We start from the raw sequence: 16376 nt of genomic DNA on the forward strand, positions 1-16376 counted from the left end.
CCAAATTTGGTCGAGATCGGTAATACACATATATGATATAAGTTGGCGGTGCCACGCCCAATTTTCCAAAATTTTATGAAAAACCAATTCTTTGTTAATGAATAAATTTTGAGTAAATATTGATGAATTCCGTAGTCTCACTGAATATGCATAGCAGGGCGTTGCAAACTGTGGTGTTTGCATAAAATACTTTTCTGTGGCAAAGTTTTAGACACAGTTGGTAGTCAATAACCGAATTAGTTTGAATTATCATCAATCAAATTATTAAAAATATGTGTAAAATTTATAAAGATTTATAAAATCTTCCGCCCTGTGCCAGTGCTCCGAAGACACCTAGTGTAAATCCAGGGCTGCTCACATCAGCTAATATAACGTCCGTCTCCATACGGCCCGTACGTGTCGGAGCTGGCCTTTTCGTGAACCTGCCATTAGATGAGAATCGTATATAAAACCCGGTTTATTTGATTGAAAAAATCGGGTTTACTCGGCATTCCAAAACCAAGGTTTAAAAAAACAACACCTAAAATTATGAAAAAATCCGGGTGGAACTGGTTTGGGAAAAAACCGAGTTAATCAACCTAATAATAAGGTAAGTTATGTAGTTTTTATTGAAAATTTGTGTTTTAATATACACACAAGTCAAAATCTAGAAAGCTATACATAGAAAATACAATTATTTTTTTTTCAATTTATACAATCAGTATAATTTAAAAAAAATTACAGTTCTTTGGTACCAAAACCATTGTTGACCAGTGTTATCTATCTAATTTGGTTGTCGTTTTTCTGATAACGCTATGGATCTCAGTGGTTCCTGTGAAGCCATGCAGTGGCTAGCCAGCCCAGCCTAAGCAAACCTTGATTTTTAATTTCCAGAATTAAAGTAGGATTTAATTTTTGAATTGCTTGAATTTTCCATCCCTCAGTTGCGCCCAGTTAATCATAGCACCTAAGAGAACTTAAAGTTACAACTTTACACTCTTAAATTAACACATACTTCTGTATTGCATACAACTCAGCTCAGACGCTCACATTTTAAGAGTAAATAAGTATTGTCTAACAATAAGTTTTGCAGCAAAAGCTCGATCATGCAAGCAAGTTAATCCACTTCTTTTGTCTGCGTTTTATGCTTCGTAACATGCCATTCTTCTTTAACTTTTTGCGATTAAAGCTTTGCACCGCACATAAAAAATCAAAGTAAATAAAACTAAAGCAGTCGCGAAACCAAAGCACCTGGCAAAGCAAAGGGTAAACTAAAATGAGAGTAAGCAATGATATCCAGTTACCAGCTCGGCAACAATCCACAAACGAAGCGAAGCGTAGCACCAGCAACGGCAGCAGTATATGTAATCAGCAGAGCTTAAAACAGCGGGACAAAGGCGTAAAAAGCAATATGTATGTATGTATGTATGTATGTATGTAGTTATATGTACATGTACAACAAAAAGACTTGCCAAGCTCACAAGCTGCACAGCTGTTTCGCTAGCTAAATAGCTGAAGAAGCTGAAAAATAAATGCTATGCGAAATGGCAACAACAACGCTAGCAATGCTAAAGCGTGGAATGAAGGCAAAGCAAGTAAGCGATGAGGGCATTGCAGCTGAAAAAGCCAAAAGCTCACAATGGCCGATAGCCAGAAAACGAATGACTTAAGCAACGAACGTGGCCTAGTATGCGAGCTAAAAAAACACACGCAGGCATACTTAACTGGGTACTAGCAATTTGCCAACGGTAACAGTAATACAAGCTTTGTAGCACAGTATGCGTTTGTGCTTTATAGCTGAATGCTGGTGTTGGTGGTGGTGTTGTTGTTGTTGTTTGTATTTTTGCCTACCATTGCTGCTCATTAGCTGTGTTCGGTTGTTGTTGTTATTTGTTGTTGCTTGTTGACGGTTTTTTCGGCTATGCTTGGCGGCTGGTTTGACTTGCTGGTAGCAGCGGCTAAGGCGAAGGCGACGGCGACGGCGACGGTGTGAAAAGCGGTGACTGCTGGCTGCTGGCTGGTGACTGGTGGTGACGGTGAGCGGCCACTTGCTGCAGCGCCTGGCCAACAGTTGAGTCGCGAAAGTCGTCGAGTGCGTTTGCTGAGTGTGGTTTTCGGCTGCCGTTACCGTTACCGTTCGAGTTTCTAACTTATTATTAGTCGCTCGCTTGCTTAGTTAGTGAGTTAGTTAGTTGCTTCTTCAACACAATTCGGCATCGCTTCAGTGGACGTAGTGGAGCGGTTTTGGGTGTGCGTGTACAATATGCAATCATTGTAATAGCAACAACAACAACATACGCCATATATACATATTTACATTGTACGTATGCTTTCAACGTATTTACGTGCAACAAGTGTAGTTCGAAAACATTTTGCTTGCCTTTTTCTTCTTGTGTTTTTTTTTTTGGTTGAATCTATTGGAAATATTTCATTCACGACACTTGTGTGTTGAATATGAAATACGGAAAATTTTCGAAATTCGCTGGCATTTGAAGCAAAGAAAATTTTTGATGACAGTGCTGCGTGCTGCTATTGAGCGTTGACAATGGGCTATGAAGAAAATTGTATATTTAGTCGTACATATTTGTGATGTGAAATTGTTCCGCTGCTGCTGCTGCTAAAGTGACAACAGGTGTTTGAATGTTTGAGTGACAGGAAAATTATTTCCCAAGCCCCAAATGTTGGCAAATTTTCGACACTCCAAATAGATTGTGAAACAACTTCATTAATAAATAGGAGGAAAATAAAAGTCTTCCGAAAAAAAACGAAAGATCAAATTCGACAAAAATTAGGCATATAAAAATTATAAAAAAAAAAGCTTTGCGCTTTCTTGCAAAAATTTGAGTTTTATTCGCAGTTTTCCAATTTTTTTCTTTTTCGTTGCTGCTCTAAGCAATTCGGTAACTTCCAATTCATTTTAGAGTGACCATTCCGGTTGAGTTTGTGTGCTGCTGCTGCTGTGAAAGTTGCATGTGTTTAGTGTCATTGATGCCAAAAACAAAAGCAACAACAATCATCAAAAAAAAAAAGATGACAACAACAAAGTGTATAGTGCAACAACAACTAAAGCGTAAGAAAAGTGAAATGATTTTTAAATGAATAGCGTGCAAGATTGCCGTGCAACTTATAAGAGCGAAAAGTTTAATTGAAGTGGTAAATGTAAAAAAAAGACACATTAACTGCATAAAACTAGCGGTCAAATCATAAAATATATAATGAGTTTCAAAAAAACATCTAAAATTTAGGCAAAAAATTAATAAAAAACCTAACGGGCGCACGGTGTGGCGTGTGGCACAAGTTAGGTGGTCAAAATTAATTGCCGCATTTATAGCAAAGCATAACTTATCCATATAAGATATAAATATTACCAAATCGCCGACTAAAAAAATTGCGTTCGTCCTACCATAATCTAAAATGAATTTTATTTTTCGAGTTTAATCGAAAAATAAAACTAAATTAAAAGTTAAAAATTTTAATTTCTATTGCAGTTTTAGTTTTTCGGTAAAAAATAATGATTATTTTATGATTCATTACTTCCGATGTATCTTTTTCAGGGGTAGCGACACCCTAATAAAAGGGATCCGTCTCAAATTTTTCAAATAAATTTCAGTTGATTTCTTATATATGGCCTTTTAAATTTTATAAAAAATCATTTTTTTTAAGTGCAAAAATAAAACTCAAATAATTATTATTATCTTTGAGCGGAAAAATATAAATCATAAAATAATCATTATTTCGAAAACTGAACGGAAGACCGACCTATCTCGGAAAATGGCTCAAGGACACCCTACATCAGAATTTGATTGAAGAACGAACTTTTATACTTATATATTTTCATTTGCGATAGGGCATTTTTGAAATAAATTCTAAGATAGGGCGTCTTCCAACCAGCTGCCGAGAAATGTAGATCGATCTTTCACTGAGCCGTCGATTTGTGATCGAAAAAATAAAAATCAAATAGTAATTATTTCTGTTATGCAGATTTAATTTATTTCACTTGTAATGAATTTCGGTCCGTTTTTGTATAGCTTAAACTGACAGCTTGATTATATTCAAAAATAACTAACTTATCCAGTCCATTCTGAGTATTTTCATATGTGCAGAGCTAAAATCATGCTGCGAGCCAAACGTTTTAAACAAAAAAAAATTTAAGTAGGACACTCATTCTTAACTCTAAGTTCTCAAAACTTTTGTTCAACTTTTGTTGTCTGACATAACGTTCCCTAGACTTTTGTTTATGTTTGTTCCTCCTTGACAAATGTATTCCGAAAGTTTCATTCTTATTCTATTGTTCTTGAGGGTTCTGTTTGCATTTGTTGTTTTTTTTGATGACGATCTTGTTCTTGCGAACGTTCTTGAGAGTCTTGTTTTAATTTATTTTATTTTTTTGAGTGCGTTCCGAGTTTTGTTCTCATTTTGTACTTTATGTTAATGTTGGATGCATTTTCAGAAACATCCTTCACATAAAATTTGGTTCTGGCGCAGAACTAAACCAAAACTGATACGCATTCTCACCCTCGCCTGCTAGTTGGGTTGAAAAGGTGTTAAGTCTAGACCAAAGGAGAGTTGAATCATTTCAACTTCTCGTGATTTTCTAATACAACTATTATAAAATAAATGGAATTTTTTCTTAATTGTTACCGAAATGCACGAGTTATTTTTAGAATATTTTTCGAGTGTACCGTTCATTGGCAGTGTTCCAATATTGGTAAAGTCACTATGCTTAGTTTTTTTCAAAATAATATAAGTACAATAATACGATGCCTCAAAAGAGTAAAAGAGAAATTTGGATTCCGTTGACCAAATTCTTAGTTGATAATAATTTCGCAATTCTCGTTGTTTAATCTATCAAGAAGCATCACTTTTTTTGAAATATTTCCTTCGAAACATTTCTACTTATTCGAATTTTTCCAAGATTATTAAAACAGTGGCTCTTAGGGGTCTCTTAGGGGTCGCTTCCGCTCTTTCCGAATAGTTCGGAGAAGATTTGTTTCCGTTTGGTTCTTTATCCAAACGTTGCTAAAACTTTTTTCCCGTTTTTTTTTTTTTTTGCTAGAACATTCCAAATACTTTTGTTACAATTTCGTTCTATTAAAAATTTTCCCGAAATTTTTGTTCGCTTTGGGAACGTTCTCCAGGGTTTTCTTCGTATATTCTCATTGAGGTGATTATCGTCAGTTTTGTTCTCACTTTCGTTCTTGTGAAAACACTACCGAAAGTTTCGTGTTCCTATTTCGGTTTAGGTTTTTAAGCGCACTTGGGAACAAAACAACGGGATCGATTTATTCAGTTTCTATCATACCTGTTTTTCTCCGGATCTGCTACAAAGTGCCACAAAAAAAAAACAAAATTGAAACACGAAGCAATCAATGCACGCAATATAATATGGGCAAAATAAAGTAAAACTGCATTTTTAGTTTTTATCTCTGATATTTTTTAAGGCACTTTAAAATTTCTAAGAGATGAATAATTCATAAATAAATTTTTTTCAAAAATTCAGTACAAAGTCGAATAATAATAACGGTAACAAACGAAAGAGAAAACTCTGTAGAATTAAAAAAAAAAATTTTGTTCACAAGGACGAAAGGGTGTTGAAATTGCCATTTTAAATAAAAGTGCCGAACTCCGTCAACAAAAAGAACTATTAAAACTCAAAACGATTTTTTAGTCGCTCAAAACTTGCACTTATTTCACTAAAATTTTATAAGCCTGTTAACTGCATGCCCAAAAAATTTATAAAAATTCTGCTTAAAAAGCTCGAAATATATATAAAAATTTTTGGAATTCTTCTAAATTCTGTTCTTCTTCTGATTTTGTTAAGGCATAAACCATATTTTTATAAAAAGATATCGAAAAAAAATTTAGCTTCAAAAGCATTGTAAATATTAAAAACGAAACACCATTCAACCACTTTTGACCGCCACGGTATGTTAACAAAATAATACGCAAAATAAACGAAAATGATATACGAAATTTTAAGTCAAGCAACTAGCTGGTGGTAAAAACTACAACAAACAAGTTTTCAATAACCGCAAGAAACAAACGAGTTAACCAACGCAGCTAGTGAAAAAAAAATTATAAAACCAGCACATAATTACAACAATGCAAGCAAATGCGAGCAAGTTACGAAGAACAACAATAAAGACAACAACAACAACAAATACAAATACAAATAAACAAAAATAATTATAAACTTAAACACCAAAGTGGGTAACAGCAAAAATAGAAAAACGGCAAACAGCAACTCCAACAAATTACAACAATAAACAGCACGCGCAAATTGTTGTTTTGCTTTCAAGGAAAAAAAGTGAAATTAATTGTGGCTGCATGCTGCAGCAGCAGCAGCCGCAGCAATCGCACAGCGACATTATAAAAACAAAATGATAATAAAAAAAAACTTGCAACACACATACAAAGAAATGTGAGTAACTAACTACCCTGCAGTGAAAAATTATCAATTGATAAAAATAATCAATTTGTAGTTAGCTTTTTTGCGGGATTTCGATAAATACATAACTCACTTCTAATTAGCTATGACAAAACCTATTCAAAATGAATTGTGAAGTCATGCAGGAGTCATGCAAGCGTAATCGGAAGTTTGTTTTCTTTAAACAAGTTTCTATATAAATATCTTCATACAAATATTAGTTACTTGAATACACATTTTTCTGCACTTCCTAGAAGATTTTTGGAATTTAGTATTATTAAAGAAGATCGAAATCTTATGCTATCATTTGGATCTTATGTCTGGTGGAATTCGAATATGGGACCCCCTTAAGCACAATACGTAAAAAAATAATGTCAAATCACATTAGGGAAAGTCATATAAACGCGTGAAAACCACATAATCATATACACCTAGTTTACGAGGTTTTCGCCGTTACGAAGCATTTACGCGTTTTGATAAATACCCTAATTCCCACTGATATTTTAGATCAAAAAGTAGTTAGTTACAAGTTAGTTGGTACCTAATGCAAGGGTATCCAGCAGTGACTTTTTTTTGCCATCGCCCCATAACAACAAAATGTCCAGTTAATAGTCAGCACTAGTGTTCGCGTAAACAGATTAAAGTTAGATTTAAGCTAACATCACTTCCTGCAGGGTAGCAAGCGCAACGGGTAGCACAAAGCCACAAAACATACACACACGCTCATACATACATATACATTCGCATGCATTTGCGAAAGAAAACTTGTCAGTGGATTCCAGTAAAACAGCTGTGTGCTTGAGTGGTTTTAAGAAAATATAGATACGTATACCTACATACATGCACACTATGTATGAACAATAATTGTTAAAACTTCGGTAAAATATAACTGTTACACGTATAACGGGTGATTTTTTTGAGGTTAGGATTTTCATGCATTAGTATTTGACAGATCACGTGGGATTTCAGACATGGTGTCAAAGAGAAAGATGCTCAGTATGCTTTGACATTTCATCATGAATAGACTTACTAACGAGCAACGCTTGCAAATCATTGAATTTTATTACCAAAATCAGTGTTCGGTTCGNTGGACCAATCTAACGTTTCAAATAAAGAACCGATGAGATTTTGCAAATTTTATGCGTTTTTTTTAAAAAAAAAGGTATCAAGCTCTTAAAAAATCACCCGTTACAAACAACTTACGCACGCACAATGAAAGAATTGGCTGAAAGCGCGATTGTGAATGATGCAAGAATTATTGTGGTTTCGAATAGATTTTTTCTTTGCTTAGAAAATATTTGATAAAAATTCAATGGTACTTAATGGGAAAACTCAAAATAAGGGAAACAAAAATAAAATATTTGTGACTATTAATATTTTTTTTAATGCGGGAGTTTTAAGATAAATGTTAGCATGAAAACCAAAAATGCTTGCCTTAAAATAGTCAAATTCTCAAGCACTAAATGTATACATGTACCTTCTCTCTTACGCAGCTAAGTAACACATAATAATGTTTTAGAACTCGTCCACCCCGGCGTATGAGTAACAGCCTGAAAAAAATCGTAGTGGTGTATTTTCACAAGTGCCAAGAACAGTATTTGCAGCAGCCCTTTAAAGTATTTGCGCTAAAAATAAAAAATTAAATAAATTAAAAATATAAGAAGTAAAAAACCAAGAACAAAAAAAAAAACACAACTCAAAACTAAAGAGCAATAAGTTCAAAGCAACATAAACAAAAATAAATACAAAAATCAGCGAATCAACACAACTAATTTACACCTTGAGGAAATACATACAGCAAAGGTAAGCTTCACACGCTAAGAGTTATTGCAAATAAACCAGTGGTATATTATTTACTTTCAATTTCAATTGTGTTTGCAATGTTAAATTTCGTTTTCATTATAGAGGAAATTAGACAAGCAGCATGAATTTAAAACATATACAATTGTATGTATGATATGCTAGTACTATTATATATAACTTAGGCGATATAAATGAGGAGCGGAAAAGAAGTATTTTCATATACTTATGTATTTACGATTTTTGTCGCTTATCTGAATTTTCATAAACAATTCATAGGAAAATTTTCGGGAGACTGATCGGAAAGTGGTGACTTATTTAGTACCGAATTGTTGTTTTTTTTTATAAGCGCCACATAATCTTCGATTCTACATAAAAATACATAACTTTTCACATCTTAAAAATAATGATAGCTTTCCACCATTTTCGGGCAGAGCCGCATGCGTTTTGATGTGGAACGACCCATATGCGAACCATTGCGAACATTTATTTCTTGAAAACTGCAAACTAATTTAAGAAATTTCAGTAGAAGAAAATTTCTCATTTCTTTTGAGTGTTTTCATTTTTCTAGAGATTAACAGCCGTCAAGAAAAACAAAGAAAAAATCATATAAGGAAACGCTGAAGAAATAAATAAGAAATTTTCTTCTACCAAAATATCTTAAATTAATATGCAGCTCTCCAGAAATGATATGAAAAATGTTTGGCATGGTTGGGAAAAAATGTTATATATGAAATGGGTATGGATATGAATGAGAGTTTGAATATAAAAATGAATAGAAATATGAATATGAGTATGCGTATGAATATGATGTAGGAAAGTGAACATGAATATAAAAGAGTGAATACGGATGTAAGAATAAAGACGACTATGAGTATGAATTAATATGAAAACAAATATGGATATAATAAGAGAATGAATAAAAAGATTACGAATGTGTTTAAGAATAAGAATATGAGTATGTTTATGAAAATGAATATGAGTTGATTGATAGCTGTGCCTAATACTAACTTACTACTATAAAATTAGCGCATTTGGCGTAATTTCGATGCACTTTCTTGAGAATGATAAGCATATATCTACATATATCCAGATTTCCAGGTCAAAACTATTTTAATTCTTACATGAAAGCTCTGGGTTCTCTTTCAACCCAGCGTGCGAGCACTCGACAAGTCTCAAAATTTTCGCCTTCCTATCGAATCAAATAAAGCGGAGTGTTCCGAGGCTGGCTTCAAACGGATCCTTCTCCACGCTCATGCCTCCAAGGGGCGAATAAGAGAATGACAATATCTGAAGTAGAGGTCCAATAAAAATCCTCACGGACAAAGCAAAGCTGGACGGGAGAGTTTAAAGAGGTTTCTACTGTTAGGAACAGTATTCCTGTCCGATCAATGCAGCTTCTTTCAGGAAGAGGTGACCGCTATAAATAAGCCAGGCGATCGGCTATGCACCAATGTTTTGCTGCAGTTTTGCGAAACTGTTCAGGGAATGCCTGACCTCTCCCTCTACCACCACGGAATACTTCAAATTGAAGCTGATTTGGGTTCCAGGAATCACTGGCATCACTGGTAATTGCAGGGCTGCTGAATTAGCTAGGCAGGGCTCGCTCGAGTCCATTAACTCGGAAAGGAAGGGCATATGAGTTACGTAGGCAAACTGGGCGGTTGTTGATCACAGGCGGTCCCTATCAGCTGCACGGAAATCGCTTGAGAAAGGTTTAAGCGCATCGGTACGCATTTCGCCAACACTCCCAAAAAGCTCTCCGGCACAAATTCGCCTTAAAATCGGCAGCTCTGGTAGCATCACTTTATATGAATACGCCTTGGAAGAAACTTTATAAACTTTTTGAAATTTTGATTTGCTCATTAAAACATACTTTTAAATTTTTCCAATACAAGGTAAACATTTAAACATCTGGAAGTGTAAATAAATAAACAATCTTAAGTTCAAGCATTTTTCGAGAGTCTTTGTACTTAAGTAGCTACGGTCTCGGTAGTTTTACATATGCATTGCATACTTGCATATGTACAATAAGCATTGTGTGTAAATGTATACAGACTTATTTATGTAAGTGGCTATTCATATAAATATATATGGTGGTGGAAGAAATAATAAAAACTTTTTAGTTTGACCCGTTTTGGCTATATTGCACTTGTTTCTACGATGTTTAATATTTTTTAAAAAGGTCTGGTGCATATAGATATTTTCTTGCATCAAAAAAGAAATTTGCAATTTACCTAAAATTTTTCCTAAAAAGTCTGAATAAAAAGTTAGAAATTTTTGGAATATTTTGGTAAAATTTGCTGAATTTTTATAATTTTGGTTTGAAATGTGGATTTATATGGCGCATGTTATATAATGCGCTAGACTTTTATACAAAAATATTAAACATCGAATAAACAGAAGAAATATGTATAGCCAAAACTGGTCAAAATAAAAAGTTTCTATAATTTCTTCCAACACTGTAGTTGCATACCTTTCTAAGTAGGTAGCTATATAGTAAGCGCCTTTCAAAAGCGAAATAACTCGGTATTTCGCCCTGGTCAAATAAAGACAAAAATATACTTATTTTTAAGCTATTGAAAGTCACATGAGGAAGTGAGACTTTACTGTAGAGTTTTTTGAAACAAAGCTTTTAGAAAATGTAAACATTTTGAGTGTATTATATACAAAATAACAAATTTTAAACCCTGAAATTTGTATGTATTTATTAGACGCAATGCCTTTACCGTACTCTTTGGCATGGCGTTTGGCCAACAACGCGTATGAGCAATTGTTTCTGTGTGTTCTTCTATCTGCCTAAAATGCTTCGTACTCCTGTAGCTAAATATTTTCCGCCTTTTCTGTAACACATGTACATACATATGTATGTACTTGAGATCGTTGTGAGATAATTTTGATACATTTTCATTAAACGAATTTTTAAGAATTAGTAAAAGCATGTATACAATTTGTGAACAATGTACTTGAGATTGAAAACAAAAAAAAAAAAAAAAAAATCGAAATTTTGAATTGTTAAAAAATACACATACGAATATGGCTTTATTGTACTTCCGGCTTGTTTATGACGCTGTACTGTTTTAATTGTTTGTCGTTCGTGGTCGGTTTTTGTTTTCTTAAGTTAACATGTTCAGCGTATTTTGAGAGAAATCTAAAAGCTGCAATGAGCTAAAATTATAATCACGCATACATTGCTACATATACAATAATAGCACCAATTTATACAAGCAATAGTGCTGCTACTTACATATATACATACATATAAGGCCGCTGAGTGGCTGCAAAGCTAGAAGCCAAGTAGTTAGTTGAGGCTGCGGCTCAAGGTCGTTGTCACCGGTTAAGTGCTTATATATGAAGTTGTGGTTGGGCTGCAGGTGAACAATACAAATTGGTGTACATATGTATGTTTATCTGTGTGTATACTGGGCGAGACGTACCATCTTTATTTTGACTAGCAATAATGTTCAGTTTCAAGTTGCTGTAGGCCTTAAAGCGCGCTGCATGCAACTACCGGCATACATAGCTGACTAACAATCTCATATGCATACATGTATATGTATCTCATTATAATATTTTAAAGCGCCATCCATGTAATGTACAGTGAAAAATTCATATGTAACTCCGCCCTTCATTATTCAATTGGCTTTGTTGCAGCTACATATGTGGCTGTCTAAGCTTTTCAGCATTTATTTCCTCTACAGTCTCAATTGCGCTTGATTTTTAACTCTTTGGTGCCATCTAGTACATACATACATAGACGCTTACGTGCTACCTACATTACCATACAGTGAGGCTGTGATTTTACTCGCACGCCGTTTGCTTATTCATGCAGTTTGCCGCTTAAGTTTTCCGTTTCGTTTTTTTTTTGGTTTTTGTCTTCATACTTCTCTTGTCATGTCATTGGCCTGCTGCTGTGGCATTCGGTGTTGTTGCCACTTTTGCTGCTGCTGCTGCTGCTATTGTTGTAGCTTGTTTTTTTTCTGTTTTTTTTTGGTTGCTGGTATATTTCACTAGGAATTAAATAATAACTGCCGCATTTGAAACCGATTCTCACAAAATCTTACAACATCGCTATGATACACTAAACAATGCAAAATTTCTATTGTTAATGCGGGGGATTTTTGGTTGTTGTTGTTGTAGGAAATAATTTCATATTCAATATAATTCATTTGAACTTTATTGCTTATGCAAGTGCAATAATTCACTTCACAGTTAAAGAGGGACCATTTACAAATGCAATCGTGCAGCAAGTGAAGCGTGTCTGGTGTGGCGGAAATTTATTTTTAGGAAGAAATACTGCTAGCAATTTAAATTTTTACTTAAGAAAACGAGAGCAGGTTTTGGGAAACGGCAATTTTTGTTGTAAGGAAATAAAAGCCCTTACCGCGTTAATGACGTTATCGAAACTATAATTTTTAACTGAGTTTGTCATTCACACTTGATAGGGTTAACAAGATTTGATTGGGAAAATCTCGAGCATGTAGAGCCGTATTGGAAAAATCAAAGTTTCAACAAACCGCCTAAAATATTAGAAAAAAACTGGTTGAAACATGTTCTGCAAAGGCCGAGTGAAGAGCAAGTGAGATCCCCAATAAATGTAGGTTTATATACAGTTTTGTGCGTAGTTGTTGGAGCTAATTTGATATCTTGTTTTTGTTTAATAACTACTTTGCAGGTATTACCTATGGGGGGTTTTTTGCGCGGGAAATCTTTGTAGTAGTTGTTGGAGATAAATAATATATATTTTTGTTAACTTTTTAATACCGGTTTTAGGAAGAGCCCATTGCAGGAGCTCCAATTGCTGGGTATTTAACGGATGATTTTATTCGGTTGGATTATTGTTGCGGGGATTTTGTCCGGTTGATTTTAGGCTGGGGGAATAAATCCTAAAGCCATTAAGGCCACAAACACTCAAGGATTAACCTTGTGTTTTGTTGATCGTACTGGCGAATGTAAAACGAATCGGAGACAAAACTCATTTAAACTCGAATGATATATCGATTGGGATCATCGGAATTCTCGAAATGAGAACTTCCTCGCCTATGAAGTTTCCTTTGTGTATCGTCGTGTGAATCACATTTTCAATGAGTTTTATCCCCAGCAGTTATTAGTGAGTTAAAGTTGGGCGAGTTAAGTTGAGTTGACGTGTGATAAGGCGAGCTGGGGGGAATTGAAGTGAGTTGCGGTGAATTATGGTGCGTTGAGATGAGCTGGGGTGAATTTAGCTGCATTTATTTGAGTTGAGGGGAGCTCAGTTGAGATGAGGTGTGTTGAGATATGTAAGTTGTGGTAATTTGGGTTGAGCTGAGGTTAGTTAAGTTGGAGTGAGTGGCGTTTCTTTGTCTTTATTCCCATCTTTATCCTTACCCTTACTTTTATTTTTATCTCTAACTTTATACTTTTCTTCATCTTTATAATCATCTTCAAATTTGTCCTTATATGAAGTATATGTATTTACCTTCATATTTCGTCTTTATCTGTACCTATCTTTATTTTAATTTTTATCTCTGACTTTAACTTTATCTTTATATTCATCTACGTAATTAATTTTTGCTTAATCCTCACATTAATCTTAATCTAAGTGTTATTCTTAAACCTTCTTTACCAATTATCTTTAATTCAGACTCAACATTAAAGGACATTTTTAGGAAGCATTTTCGCCTCTAACCGTCCAAAAAAATCATCGCATTAGTCAAACCGCTCTAAAGATATCGCCAAAAAACGACGTTTCATGTAAAATCTAAGAGAAAATTATTATTTCACATATATACTATTGTGTGAATTTTTCCGTGGTTTTAATAGTTATTCTGCTATTCGGAGCGAAGACAAATTCAAAAATTCAAAGATCATAAAATCGGTGCAGCTGTTGTGCTTGAGTTGTATATCGATGGCTGAGTGCAAGATTGACCTATCTCGGCAGCCAGTTCGAAAACTCCCTATCTCAGAAAATTTTATTGAAAAACACCTTATCTCGTTTTTCAACCAAATTCTGAGATAGGATGTTTTTTAGTAAAATTCTAAAATTGGGCGTTTTTGAAAAGTTTTCTGAGATAAAGCGTTTTCGAACTGGCTGCCGAGATATGCGATCTTCCACTCAGCCATCGATATAAAGATATATTTTTTTATGATTGAATTCTAGTTTTCAAAAGTACTATTAAAGTAATTTTTAAAAGGCAAGTCAGTAAGGAAATTATAAAAAATGCTATAATTTTGCTAAGTTTATATTCATTTCTTTGGATGTAAACAAATGTATATATGTACATACTTACATATGTTTGTTTTTATTTGTATACAGTAATTTACAACATTCACATGTGTATTTTTATTTTGACATCTTAAACGTTCAAAGCATGCAACAGTCGCATCACCTAGAGCGGCAAGTCTACAAAAAAAAAGTAAAAATAACAGCTATGTTCTCCCAGCTGCTTCTCTTCGTTTAGTTCCAGTTTCCGTCAACGGCACTCACAGGCAACGCTTTACGGTATATGCATATGCAGCAATGAAACAGTAACAAAAATGAAATCCGCTAATAACATATGTATGTATGCACGTAAGTAAGTTAATGCGGCACTCAGCGATGCTGCAGCCACTCATTGAAGAAGCAGAAGTGTCGAATGTTGGCTGCCACCGCTCCCATCGCTACTCATAACACTTTGCTGGTTTTTTCCCGGGTGCACTCGCAAGCGAAGATTGCAGTTTAGCTACTATGATGGGATTTTTGTGGCACGATTGGTTGCATGGCTGGTTATTTAATTTTTTATTTTTTTGTAGTCGATTAATTTTTATTGCCTCATTTGCTGCTGTAGGCGCTCGTTGTCTTCGTCTGCTTTCCGTTGTGCGTGGGCGGCAATTAACTTGCAAATTTAAACATAAATGCAGGGTGTTAAGCGTGAAAAATAAATGAAGATTCAAAAATTGAAAATTAATCAAGTGCATGCAATACGGTCTTTGCCGGTTGGCATGAATGTAATTGGTTTGAAATTGTCACGAACCGAATGTTAAGATTAGGATGTACCATTTTACCTAAACATTCCCGAAAAATTTCAAAAAGCTCCGTACAAAAGCCAAAAAAGCCTATCAAAAACAGCTTTAACATTTGCCGCAAAAATGTTTTATTTTTATTTTTGTTGGCCTGTGTAATCTGTCATTTGCATCTTCAAGATCAGCCTCATATGGGCGCCGGGACATGGAGAGATATTAAGAAAATTGCAGCGCCGATGTGCTAGCCAGGAATTAAATTTTTAGATTGTAATATATAAAAAGAATTTTTAAAAACTTATATATCAATTACTTTTTTTTTAATACATTTTTTTTCTTTTTAAATTTTTAGTGCAATTTTTTTAAATTTTGAATTTAATTTTCTTTTCATTTTTGAATTTTAGCGTTTTGAAATGAGAAGTAATTTTTTAATTTAATTTGATTTTTTGAAATTTATTAAGTTTTTCTTTATTTTTTTTTCTTTTAAACTCTATTTTGTTTGAATTTTATTGTTTAAATTTTATTTAACTTTTAGGAACTTAATTAATTGTTTTTTTAGTTAAATTAGTGTGTTACTTTTTATTCAAGTTTTAGATTTTGTTGCTTGAAAAAAAAAATATTTCTTTTTTATTTCCTTTTATTTTTAGAAAATTTATTTATTTATTTTGTCTTTTTTTATTAAATCTGTCCTTCATCTAATTTGCTTTTAAATTTTTGATTTTATTTTTTTAATTAGAAAAATATATGTATATGTATGTATTTTTAATTTAATTTCATTTTTAAATAACTTTTTGCTAAAAGGCAAACAGAATAAAGATTAGACCTCCTCGTTAGCAGATATTTTAATCAGTCTTTCGAAAGACAGAACAGAGTCAGATTTGACAACTACCCTACAAAAGCCGTTTGTCTTTCGAAAGACTGCGGTGAGTTGAAAGAGAATTGCCATAATTGTCTTGTAAACGTATGCACTCCGCACATTACGCGCCTAATCATAGTAGAGTAATAGTTTCGTCATGCCGAAACGAATGCATCATGACTCGACTTCTGCACACTTCCGCGCCCTGCATAAGTCACTTTACTTTGCTAGTATTCTAAAAAAATATTTCTACGCCTGTGCAGAGTGTACTACTGCCTTGAAAATGTTCCGTTGAATTCACAGTTGTTGTAGAGTTTTATCATGTCTATGTAATAA

General features: G+C 33.9%; 1 protein-coding gene across 7 annotated transcripts in view; it reads left to right on the plus strand.

Annotated features, from left to right (window-relative positions):
• The first annotated feature begins 2030 nt into the window (after positions 1-2030).
• Positions 2031-16376, plus strand: part of exp (expansion) — a 150590-nt gene continuing 136244 nt past the window's right edge. Inside the window, exons 1-2 of one of the 7 annotated variants that reach the window (XM_017611653.1) lie at positions 2031-2299; positions 7900-8209. The gene's annotated coding sequence lies outside the window, so the exon portion shown is untranslated. The remainder of the gene's footprint in view (positions 2300-7899; positions 8210-16376) is intronic. The other 6 variants (XM_017611654.1, XM_017611655.1, XM_017611656.1 and 3 more) reach the window with 6 other exon arrangements.

The sequence above is a fragment of the Rhagoletis zephyria genome, unplaced genomic scaffold (genome assembly GCF_001687245.7).
Source record: "Rhagoletis zephyria isolate East Lansing unplaced genomic scaffold, Rhagoletis_zephyria_1.1 Rzeph_scaffold_00435, whole genome shotgun sequence".
Taxonomy (NCBI): Eukaryota; Metazoa; Arthropoda; class Insecta; order Diptera; family Tephritidae; genus Rhagoletis; species Rhagoletis zephyria.